The sequence below is a fragment of the Cherax quadricarinatus genome, chromosome 47 (assembly GCF_038502225.1).
Source record: "Cherax quadricarinatus isolate ZL_2023a chromosome 47, ASM3850222v1, whole genome shotgun sequence".
NCBI lineage: Eukaryota > Metazoa > Arthropoda > Malacostraca > Decapoda > Parastacidae > Cherax > Cherax quadricarinatus.
In genome coordinates, this window is record NC_091338.1 from 16,617,195 (window position 1) to 16,629,681 (window position 12,487).

Here is a 12,487-nt window from a genome sequence, read left to right on the forward strand (position 1 = left end):
GGTAATTCCCAAGAAAACATTTGAAGCTGCCGTAGCTGATGAATCTTTAATTAATGAAACACTTGCTAATATTCTTACTATTTTACTGAAGTCTCCCAGCTCAAGCTGACACATTTTAATACTATGTACACAACCCATCTTATGTGATAGAAAATGAAAGTAAAACACAGCTGGCTTTTGTTCCACTATATAACTATCATATAGAATACGGTAGCAGCACAGTGCTGATGTATTCAATTTTGCAAAATAAACATGAAGAACTAGTATCGACGTGTATTTCACCACAGTTTATCAAAAATGCATTAAAGATTATTTCATAGTACTATCAACACGAAGAACAAGAGATCCCACTAAGATAGCAGTCCCGAACCGATATGAGAAACAAAATTCTACAGAAAAGCGAAATAATATATGGGTTACAAGAGTTTACAGTAAATGCAGCCACTGGAAAAGTATAATAAAAAGAAACGATAGACTGAGTAGTACTCTAGCTGGTGTAGCTTATAAAAAGGTACTCACCTTCATCTGCCATCCCCATACACTCATCTGTGTGAGTGACCAAGTTGTAAACCTTCAAGTATCTAAGCTAAATTGTACGACAGGTTTTTCTTAGTTTATCGAAGGTACAGCAGAACAAGACCACACCCGTCACAAGTATTTACACCAGAGACCACTGATACTACTCTGCTCTCTCTCTCTCTCTCTCTCTCTCTCTCTCTCTCTCTCTCTCTCTCTCTCTCTCTCTCTCTCTCTCTCTCTCTCTCTGCTCTCTCTGCTCTCTCTGCTCTCTCTGCTCTCTCTGCTCTCTCTGCTCTCTCTGCTCTCTCTCTCTGCTCTCTCTCTCTGCTCTCTCTCTCTGCTCTCTCTCTCTGCTCTCTCTCTCTGCTCTCTCTCTCTGCTCTCTCTCTCTGCTCTCTCTCTCTGCTCTCTCTCTCTGCTCTCTCTCTCTGCTCTCTCTCTCTCTCTCTCTCTCTCTCTCTCTCTCTCTCTCTCTCTCTCTCTCTCTCTCTCTCTCTCCGATTTGAACTGGTAAGGAACAGGGGTGTCTAGTAATGGCAGAAGTTTCTGACATAGTTCATTTCAATGCCTGTCCTTAACTATTATATACTACCACTCCACTAAGGTAGGTATACACAGGATGCAACACAGAACAGTCGACTAATACCCACGTACCCATTTACTGGGGATCCAACCCTGGGTCATTCGGCTGTGTGCTGAACGCTCTATTCACTAACCTTCTATATACGAATGACTTTCCTACTCTAAATTTAATTCTTTCAAATTTTACATTCTTGTTCCTTCCACCACTTTCTCGCTTATATCTGCGACCTGTGTCGAGAGCTTTTCTACTCTACTAACTAGGTCTATGGCTAAGCTTCCTTGTTGAGTGCCTGATCAACAAGGCAGTTGCTGTAGTTGCCTGCTGGCCCACATATCAATCACAGTTTCGTTAACCCGTTTCTTCTCGGTATACTTCATGGCTGAGAGGATGATCGCCCCATGACAGGCTTTCACACGAGGCCTCCTGGTTGGCGGCACGGTCGGCGAGGCTGCTGGTGCTAGCGTGTCCCTGGCACCAACAGTCAAGTTCCCTCTACAAGACAACTTGAAGTGTATTGATATCTTCCCTCATATTTGAGTTATCTCCTAAAGGGAAGTGGATATAAAAAAGCTTCATGGAAGAATATTTGGATTTCTTCCTGAAGCCATTTGAATATTCCATTTCGCCTACCACCCTATATTTTAATATTTTTTTTACCAATATATTTTATCATACCTACTGATATAATAAAATATACCACAAGACTTAAAAGGATACATTGCTGGTATAAAGATGACATACACAGTATATTTATTTTACCCTGCTTTTTACCGAGGGTATTTTGCACCGTGTGCCGAGCCTCCTGCATCTTTATATAAAGCATAAAGTTTTCTTGGTTGAAGCGAAGGCGACCCCGCATAAATCTTCTTCAAGTATCCCCATGGCTACACACTGGTGCACCAGTGGATCACGCGCCACATTGCACAGTATTTATTGCAACAAGTTCTGACGTGGTAAATCCTGGCTGGACCTCAGTGCGCCACACTCACCATCACAACACTAACCAACATTCATACTCTAACTGAAACAATGTTACCCTTCACATTTAGGCCCCTGACTGCATGTACTCACCTAGTTTTACTCTTCACCTAGTGGTACTCTTCTAGATGTCTTCACCTAGATATACTCTAGATGTCTTCACCTAGATATACTCTTCTAGATGTCTTCACCTAGATATACTCTTCTAGATGTCTTCACCTAGATATACTCTTCTAGATGTCTTCACCTAGATGTCTTCACCTAGATATGCTCTTCTAGATGTCTTCACCTAGATATACTCTTCTAGATGTCTTCACCTAGATATACTCTTCTAGATGTCTTCACCTAGATATACTCTTCTAGATGTCTTCACCTAGATATACTCTTCTAGATGTCTTCACCTAGATATACTCTTCTAGATGTCTTCACCTAGATATACTCTTCTAGATGTCTTCACCTAGATATACTCTTCTAGATGTCTTCACCTAGTTGAGCTGTTCTAGATGTCCTCACTTAGTTGTCATCATAAGACTAAGACCCGTGTCAGGAAACACTACCAAACTACACAACTTAGTTGTATTCTTCTAGATATCTTCACCTAGGTGTACTATAGATATCTTCACCTAGGTGTACTCTTCTAGATATCTTCACCTAGGTGTGCTCTTCTAGATACCTTCACCTAGGTGTACTCTTCTAGATATCTTCACCTAGGTGTACTCACATGGATCGATATATAGCTCATAATCCCGCGTCTTAATACACACACCAGTCATACGGATTCCTGGCCTCCAGTGCTTGATCATACCTGCCCTCAAAACTGTGTATCACCACCCGTTCGTATAGTTCTTTCCACCCTGAAAGTACGTACTATCCTTTTGTATGGCCCATCTGCGTGTCTAGCTGCCATCTATATCCCCTGGCTCCCTCCCCTCGCATGTCAAACAGCTTGTCCTTATCCACTCTGTCTAGTCCTCTGAGTATTTTGTATGTCATGATCATGTTTCCCTTGTGTGTACTCACTAGTAGTGTTTACGGCAATTAAGCTTCGGCTTCTAGTTGAAGATTAAAACACATGTGCAACAGTTGGATATCTTTACTGTTGAAACTTTTCGCCTACACAGTAGGCTTCTTCAGTTAAATACAGAGGCAGCAGGTGTAGTGGTGAAACAAAGATGATGTAATCAGTTCATCACTCTTGAAGAAAAAGTATTTGAGGTGATCAGTTGCTCAGCCTAGATGATAGTTTAGCTCCATGAAGCTGAACTTTTGGTGGTCTGGTGTAAGTGGATTGTGTCCTCTGGATCACTGTCACAGGGACAAAGACACATGGATGAAGAACATGTTTTTATGTGCACAACATTCTTCTCTAAGCAGAGCTTCATGTCAGACGTGATATAGCACTGCTTAAGAGCGAAACGTTGTCTAAATACAGGCACGTTCTGTATATCTGTCTCTTACACCCTCCAGAGAGTCCTATCACACCTACCCTATAACGCTGTGTGTGGTATTTGCATTACATTCAATACCCGCTTCATACTATTTCCTTGCTACCCTAAAAATGAAGCAGCACTTCCTAACACAGCTGTGACTCACTGTAATTTTAGCTTCCATCTATGTTCCCTTGTGTGTGGCCTCGCATCTCAGCTTCTTGAACCCTATATTCTGTGTGAATCCTGGGTTCGTCCATTTATTTATCGACTTATTTATCAATTTAATATTCTCTATGTAAGAACATTTATTTAACTGTATATTCATACATGTCTCATTTCTTGTACATGACTGAAGAAATCATCGCCTTGGTCCTAGACCTGACCTCACAGTTAACAGCCTCATCTGCTAAGTCTACACAAAGTCCTTTTCTGATTTAATTTTTTTTATTACTATATGATACAAGATATGAAAATACAGTTCTGTGTATTGAGTGTGATGGCCCCCTCAACCCTCCCCTCCCACGCTCCCCTGATATTACACCTTTACACTTCTTGTGGAGGGCTGGCAAAGTAATCCTTCACAGATACCAGTATCTGACATTATAAAAACTCCCTGCTACAGTAAATGGTGAGACAGGAAAAAGTCACACCGCATATGTTGGTCAATACATGGAACGAACTGGAGTATGTATTGTGTGTGTTACAGACCATTAGTGGTGCACATATTGAGGTTGCTGAGATTAGACAACAGTAAAGTCATACAACTCTAGTACACGTTTATCTGTAGCCATTTAATGGTAAAAAAAAATAAATTGAAAAGAGACCTCCGTGGAGTCAGATCAAAATAAGTTTACGAACTAAGTAGATCAATGAGGTTGTGATGGATATGTGGGCCAATTGGCTGCCAGAAACAACAGCCTGGTTAACCAGATAAGAACCAGACAAGCCAGGGAGTAGTAACACCCTCGAATCGCATCAAAGGTATATCAAAGGTAGAGATATGCAGCCAAAATAAAGTATCAATGGAAGGTGGCAACCAGGACCTTTAACTGCCTACACAACATAAACTGTTTAATGTTACACGGTTTACTGGTCTGTGTTGTATCTTCACACCCTAGGACCACTAGACGAGCCACAACAACTTTATACCAACCTTGTGCTCAAAACAACAATGGCTGCCACCAACAAGGCTTGAAAGGCGGCCCCGGATTGTGCAGGGCAGCTCTCTGCTCCCCTGCATTGAGAGAGCTCCACACAGCGAAAAGTTGTCCTGACAAAATTTTGCAACCTGTCTTTACTACTATAAGTAATACGATATTTGTATGCATGTAAAAACCACAGCCTTAATGAGGCTGTTAATGTACAGTAATATTACAGTTCCGAAATTACTAATGCTTCAAAGAACAATTATTACCTTGATCTGCTATTTTTTAAGGTTCTTGTTTTAGAGCCTATCACTTTGTTTGTAGGTATGGTGGCAACGGTATTGTGTTCTCTGACTGCAGCCACGACAACAACAGTATCGTAGTCTTTGACTGAAGCTATGATGTCGATGGCATGTTACGTAAATAGGAGACCGTTACCAGTGTCACGGCATAAGAATGTGACGCTTACCAAGAGTCATTAAAAGGTCACAACACTGACCTATATCAGTTCAAACCCAGCCTCCACACGCTGGCATAGTCAGTCAGGATGCAGACATCAATCTGATAGGATTACGGCTGGCGGACGCCACGACCTTCTACCAATAAACCATAGACAGAGCAATTGTGTATTTCACCAACGCTTCCATAACGTTCCACGAACCCAACCTAGAACAATGGCAACAACAGTATCGTAGTTTGACAGCAGCCATGACAGCAACAGTATCGTAGTCTTTGAACAAAAGATCCTCCCTCATGACCAACGCGTAGCTCTTACATTTCTGTTCCACTCTATAGAATACAATAAGTTTTCTAATATATTTCCAATTTTATTTTTTTCAATGGCAGAGCTTGCTTTCATCGATTACTTGTCTAGTTTTGCTGGCCTAGGCGCATCTGGGGTTTTATCCTTGTGGGCTTAATCTCTGTGGGGCTTTATCCTTGTGGGGGTTACTCCCTGTGGGGCATAATCGCTTTGCACTTCGATGCATTTTTTTGTCATACCTAGTTTGAATCCATGTATTGAGTTGGAGTCCACTACATTCCTTTTACACCACTCCATTTGCTCACTACCCTTCCACTTAAAGACTCTCCCACTGGAAGACCTTCCCACTGGAAGACCCTCACACTGGAAGACCCCTCACATTGGAAGATTCTCCCACTGGAAGATCCTCCCACTGAAAGGCCCTCACACTGGAAAATTCTCCTATTGGAAGGCCCACTGGAAGACCCTCCCACTGGAAGACCTTCACACTGGAAGATTCTCCCACTGGAAGACTCTCACACTGGAAGACCCCTCACACTGGAAGACCCTCACACTGGAAGACCCTCACACTGGAAGACCCTCACGCTGGAAGATTCTCACACTGGAAGACCCTCACACTAGAAGGCCCTCACACTGGAAGACCCTCACACTGGAAGGCTCTCACACTGGAAGATCCTCACACTGGAAAAGACTCACACTGGAACTCTTACACTGGAAGACCCTCACACTGGTAGACTCTCACACTGGAAGACCCTCATGCTGGTAGACTCTCACACTGCAAGACTCTCACACTGGAAGACCCTCACACTAGAAAAGACTCTTAAACTGGTAAAGACTCTCACACTGGAAGACTCACACTGGTAAAGACTCTCACACTGGAATACTCTCACACTGGAAGACCTTCACACTGGAAGACCCTCACACTGGAAGACCCTCACGCTGGAAGATTCTCACACTGGAAGACCTTCACACTGGAAGACCCTCACACCGGAAGACTCTCACACTGGAAACACCCTCACACTTTAAGACCCTCACACTGGAAGATCCTTACACTGGAAGACCCTAACACTTTCAGACTCCCACACTGGAAGAATTCTTCCCTATGCCTCAAATGAACTTCAGGTTTATAGTTTCTCACTTTTGTGAGTTCTAATTTCAAATTATTTATCTACTGAGCGAGAGAGAGAGAGAGAGAGAGAGAGAGAGAGAGAGAGAGAGAGAGAGAGAGAGAGAGAGAGAGAGAGAGAGAGAGAGAGAATGAGAATGAGAATCAATAAGTAGGTCATAGCTACTCCTGGCCGTCTACACGTCTTATTCTTGTTGCTGCCTTTATTATCTTTGCTTTTGTTGTTCTTGTCTTTAAAGTGATTTTCTTGACTGTATTAATGCCATTGTTGCGTGTTTCCCTTGTTACTCCTGCTGTTCTTTTTGAGGCCATTTGTTATCGGGTTATGATCGCTTTGTGGTCCTGTAGGCCACCAGCAACAACAGTCTGGTTGAGAAGGCAGTCAACAAGGCAGCCTGGTCCCAGGTGAGGCTGTGAAAGAGCCCTCGAAACCAATCACATGCATATATGTCACAGTCAGCAGCGAAGACATGACTTTAATCTGGGGAGAACTTAAGCCACAATTTCAGTCTGGGCCTTAAAAGGCAGAATCTCAGACTGGGGAAAGGGGCTTAAGTAATCATAAGATTTAGATTTTGCCGCCGAATCGCCTAGATTATTTGTGCATCCCATATCCATCCTGTGAGAAGTTAGCCTAAGAGCATATGAATACCCAAAGAACCTAGGAACTAGGCCCCAAAAGAGTTAATAGGAGTATATCTGGATTTATATCTACTGCTGATTTATCTGTTGCAAGCAAATTTAGGAAATTTGTTTAATATGTCTGGTTTCTTATTTTCATTAGTAAGATATCTTGACATATCACATAGGTTATTATACAATCTTTATAATCCTCAATAAGTAGACAATTAAGCACACAGTGTTCAAGATAGTGACCATACGGTTACCCACACATTATGCATTTGGTTTGATCATCATTTGTGTCCGCCAAACTGCCAGAAGTACTTGTAACCAAGGCTGAGTTTGGCTACTACAACTCAGTTAGATATTTAAAAAAAATCAAAGAAATAGTTTTTAAAAACATATAACTGAGCATATACGTAAAATGTCTTAAGATATCATGCTTCGTGGTAACTGGCCAGTATAATAATACAACTAAAATTATGAATCAGATTTTTTTAAGATATATAGGAATTAAATCACGTAATTTAAATTTATTTCCCATTAAACTAAATTATGAATTCAATTTTGCAATTCAATTTACTGAATTTATCTCCTAAATTACATGAAGTAAATTTGTATTTGCAGACTTGCCAATTGTTATCAAACCTTCATTATTCAGTTTAAAAGTTCCCGTTTTAATATTTTAGTGACAGATAGCGGCCCACTGGGGCTCTTGACCCTGGAACCATCAACAGGTACTCCACCAATACGTACAGAAATATTTTGGCATTTCCTCTATATGCAACAAATTTCTTAGACTACAAATGCAAATAAAGTTTATACGGTTTATGCACCTCTTTACAACGTCAGTTAACATTTGAAAGCCAAAATATAATTTGTCACATACAAGGATATTAGAGTTAAATGTATTTTTAAGGTATCGGAGGAGCCATATGTAAGGGTAATTGTATCATGTACCACAAATTAAAGGACTTAACTGGAAAACAGTTGAATTGTATACAAAAGATGGGGTAATCAGTCCCAGATTACATCATCTTTTGTACATAATTCAACTGTTTTCTAATTATGTCCTTGAATTTGTTTTGATAAAGCCACTGGATGGCGAAACGTCTACAAAGATACCCAGATGTTGCAGGTGTCTAATTCTTCACTTAATTGTATCATGTTATCCAAGATGAGTGTATCATAAATGACTGCCTGTCTCTCACGAGTACCACACGAGTAACTTCTTACCACTTATTAGACTGCATGACTCACACGGGTTTAACACTTCAAAAAAATGCCTTATTGGTACTGGAAACACGAAATCCCTTGAACTGTACTCCTTGGAACGTAGCTGAGAACGGCACATATTAATTTACACCTGAAAAATCTTGTAGGAACTGGTCCCAAACCTGCACACTGAAACCACTGCTTATGAAAGCAAGAAACATAACAGTGCAGAATACCTTCATTAAAAAGCAAGAGCACGAGGAGTACACTAAGAAAACTCGAAGAGTGTCAGAGGTCCCTGGCTTTTCAGTGTCCTCCCTCCGTGCATAAAAGAAATTACCAACGAACTTCTGGTTGTCGTCGATAAGGAGCTTAGTAAGTTCCTGATCAACAGGGTTGTGGTGCATACGTTGGATTGCGTGCGGCTAGTAGCAACAGCCTGGCTGGTCAGGGCAGCAACTTGAAGGCCTGGTCATGGACCGAGCCGCAGGGGCGATGACTCCCGGAATCGTCATAAACGTAAGCTGAGATGCTAGTACTTGGTGACATCTTTTACCTAGGGAGTATCAGGCAAGCATGTGATTTACCTGTGATCTGTTTCGAGAGTTTTTCTACTCTTATAGCCTGGCCTCGGTCCAGATTGTTGCTGTTGCCGGCCCGCTGGCCCCCACAGCCATCGCAATTAGGTTGATCTGGCACTCGGCGGAGGTAGGTAATCCCACCCACCAGTGACAATGCCTTCGTCTGCTGCACATCATCTGACTCCAGTATATAAGCCCAAATCTTCCTGCCTGTGCTTCAGATTCTTCAAGACTAAGGTGCTCTTCACCTGCTCCTAGGCTGAGGGACTGATTACCTCGACTACCATTGTGGTCTGTATATATTTCTACATTCATTCTTCATATTATATCCATGTATTGTATTGATAAAGTTACTGGATGGAGAAACGTCTACAAGTAAAGATATCCAGATGTTCCACATGTGTCTAATTAATCACCTTGTCAGTAGCGAATACCGGTGACATACAAGCTCTATATCACCTAGTTTATAACTACGAGGGTTATTTTAAAGGGAGTACTTAGACAATACATAAATGGGCGTGAATTAGTCCTACCTAGCATAGGTCAGTAGGCTTGCTGCAGTGGTACTCAATTCTTATATTTTTGTTTTACTTCCAATCATGGGCCCCCACCTCCTGTGATGGTATCTCCAAGTTCTGCACCACATTTCTGGCTTTGATATAAAATGCATCAAACCTCCAGAAGCTTCTTGAGTCTAGCAGGCGCTGTGGCTGCGGCCCGAGCACCGAGGGTGACTACAATGGGGCCGAGTTTTTAAAGGAGTTGAGAGTTTCATACGAGCGAGAACACAGGACTCGAGACACCAAGAGATGCAACCTGACTCCTGCTACACCAACACCTCTGCTACTTCCTACAACCTGTGTGTGTGTGGGGAAGGTAGCAGACGAGTATGTTGAGTTGGAGATAGAACCGAAGACACCTCTTGAACCAAAGCTGTACTGTGCCTCAGCTACAGTGTGTTTGTGATGATTGTAATTAACTACTACACCACTTGTGCTGAAGACTCACCTTGCTCTTGTGACAGGGTTATCCCTGCCATATAAGGTTATAAACGGTACTTCACTTGCACAAAGTGCGACACTGTTTCAGGAGCCAGTGACGGGTCACCATCTGGCAAAGTCCTGTACCAGGACATAATTAATGGCGAATATATTATCATCATCATCAAGTCTCGGCTTCACACTGATTAGAGATATGAAGCTGAACACTTAATAAAGCTGAAGTAAAGGTCACTTTATATTTACCTCTCCACTCCTGCTGAACCCAGTATTTAAGTCATTAGGTACTCGACTAAAGAAGCTCGCTCAGCAGGCGAAAAACATTTTGACAATAAAGATACCTAACTATTACACATGTATCATACTCATCCAGAGAAGATCCTCCACTACTCCACAAATGCACTTCTATCACTCCAGAGGTTCATCTCCACTGCTACAGAGGTTCATCTCAGCGACTCTAGTGGTCAGCCTCAATTACTACACATATGCACCTTCATTACTCTAAAGTACTTTAGTCAATTTCCTACTAATTTCCTCGAGTGGAAAAATCAACGATGCTCTTCAATGATTTAATCACTGGACTCTCCTCCCTCCGTCTTCCCCCCCCCCCGGTGAAGTAAACTACCTACCTCCCACCCACCATCCCTCCCTCCCTCCCCCCTCTCTCTCTTTTAGGTTGAGGATTCCTAACTTTATTTACAAGAGCTGTTATCTACATCAGCTCATTTAAAAGCCTTTTTATTGTTATGAGACATACAAATATGGAACAGGATGAAGTTGGAGCCATCTGTGGGCCAGCAATTTCATTTTATCAACTGATTTTATTTCGTTGATATCATTATGCAGTATGAACATGTTCCACTCTCTCTCTCTCTCTTTCTCTCTCTCTCTCTCTCTCTCTCTCTCTCTCTCTCTCTCTCTCTCTCTCTCTCTCTCTCTCACTCTCACTGCTGTGTGTGTGCCTGGAAGCACACTCAGAACCAGGGCCACAATAAAGCTTTAATATCTCGCCCGGGTTTAATATTCCACCAAAACTCTTGGAATAATAATATAAATGTTCAGACAAATGATGGTAATACATGATTCCAGAGTCGACTATTACCAGGCACCCAACACCAAGCATAATGACTTAATTATTACTGAAATGTGTCTTGTAGCTTGTATCACGAGTACAGTGTCTTGTAGCTTGTATCACGAGTACAATGTCTGTCTTGTAGCTTGTATCACGATTACAGTGTCTGTCTTGTAGCTTGTATCACGATTACAGTGTCTGTCTTGTAGCTTGTATCACGAATACAGTGTCTTGTAGCTTGTATCACGAGTACGGTGTCTGTCTTGTAGCTTATATCACGAGTACAGTGTCTGTCTTGTAGCTTGTATCACGAGTACAGTGTCTTGTAGCTTATATCACGAGTACGGTGTCTGTCTTGTAGCTTGTATCACGAGTACAGTGTCTGTCTTGTAGCTTATATCACGAGTACGGTGTCTGTCTTGTAGCTTGTATCACGAGTACAGTGTCTTGTAGCTTATATCACGAGTACGGTGTCTGTCTTGTAGCTTGTATCACGAGTACAGTGTCTTGTAGCTTATATCACGAGTACGGTGTCTGTCTTGTAGCTTATATCACGAGTACAGTGTCTGTCTTGTAGCTTGTATCACGAGTACAGTGTCTTGTACCTTATATCACGAGTACGATGTCTGTCTTGTAGCTTGTATCACGAGTACAGTGTCTGTCTTGTAGCTTATATCACGAGTACGGTGTCTGTCTTGTAGCTTGTATCACGAGCACAGTGTCTGTCTTGTAGCTTGTATCACGAGTACAGTGTCTTGTAGCTTATATCACGAGTACAGTGTCTTGTAGCTTATATCACGAGTACGGTGTCTGTCTTGCAGCTTGTATCACGAGTACAGTGTCTGTCTTGTAGCTTGTATCACGAGTACAGTGTCTTGTAGCTTGTATCACGAGTACGGTGTCTGTCTTGTAGCTTATATCACGAGTACAGTGTCTGTCTTGTAGCTTGTATCACGAGTACAGTGTCTTGTAGCTTATATCACGAGTACGGTGTCTGTCTTGTAGCTTGTATCACGAGTACAGTGTCTGTCATGTAGCGTGTATCACGAGTACAGTGTCTGTCTTGTAGCTTATATCACGAGTACAGTGTCCGTCTTATAGCTTGTATCACGAGTACAGTGTCTTGTAGCTTATATCACGAGTACAGTGTCTGTCTTGTAGCTTGTATCACGAGTACAGTGTCTTGTAGCTTATATCACGAGTACGGTGTCTGTCTTGCAGCTTGTATCACGAGTACAGTGTCTGTCTTGTAGCTTATATCACGAGTACGGTGTCTGTCTTGTAGCTTGTATCACGAGTACAGTGTCTTGTAGCTTATATCACGAGTACGGTGTCTGTCTTGTAGCTTGTATCACTACAGTGTCTGTCTTGTAGCTTGTATCACGATTACAGTGTCTTGTAGCTTGTATCACGAGTACGGTGTCTGTCTTGTAGCTTGTATCACGAGTACAGTGTC

The 12,487-nt window shown here is 42.1% G+C and overlaps 1 protein-coding gene across 7 annotated transcripts in view; it reads right to left on the reverse strand.

The window, feature by feature from the left end:
• Nucleotides 1-12,487, reverse strand: part of LOC128696472 (uncharacterized) — a 765,910-nt gene that overhangs the window by 321,978 nt on the left and 431,445 nt on the right. The window lies entirely within an intron of this gene.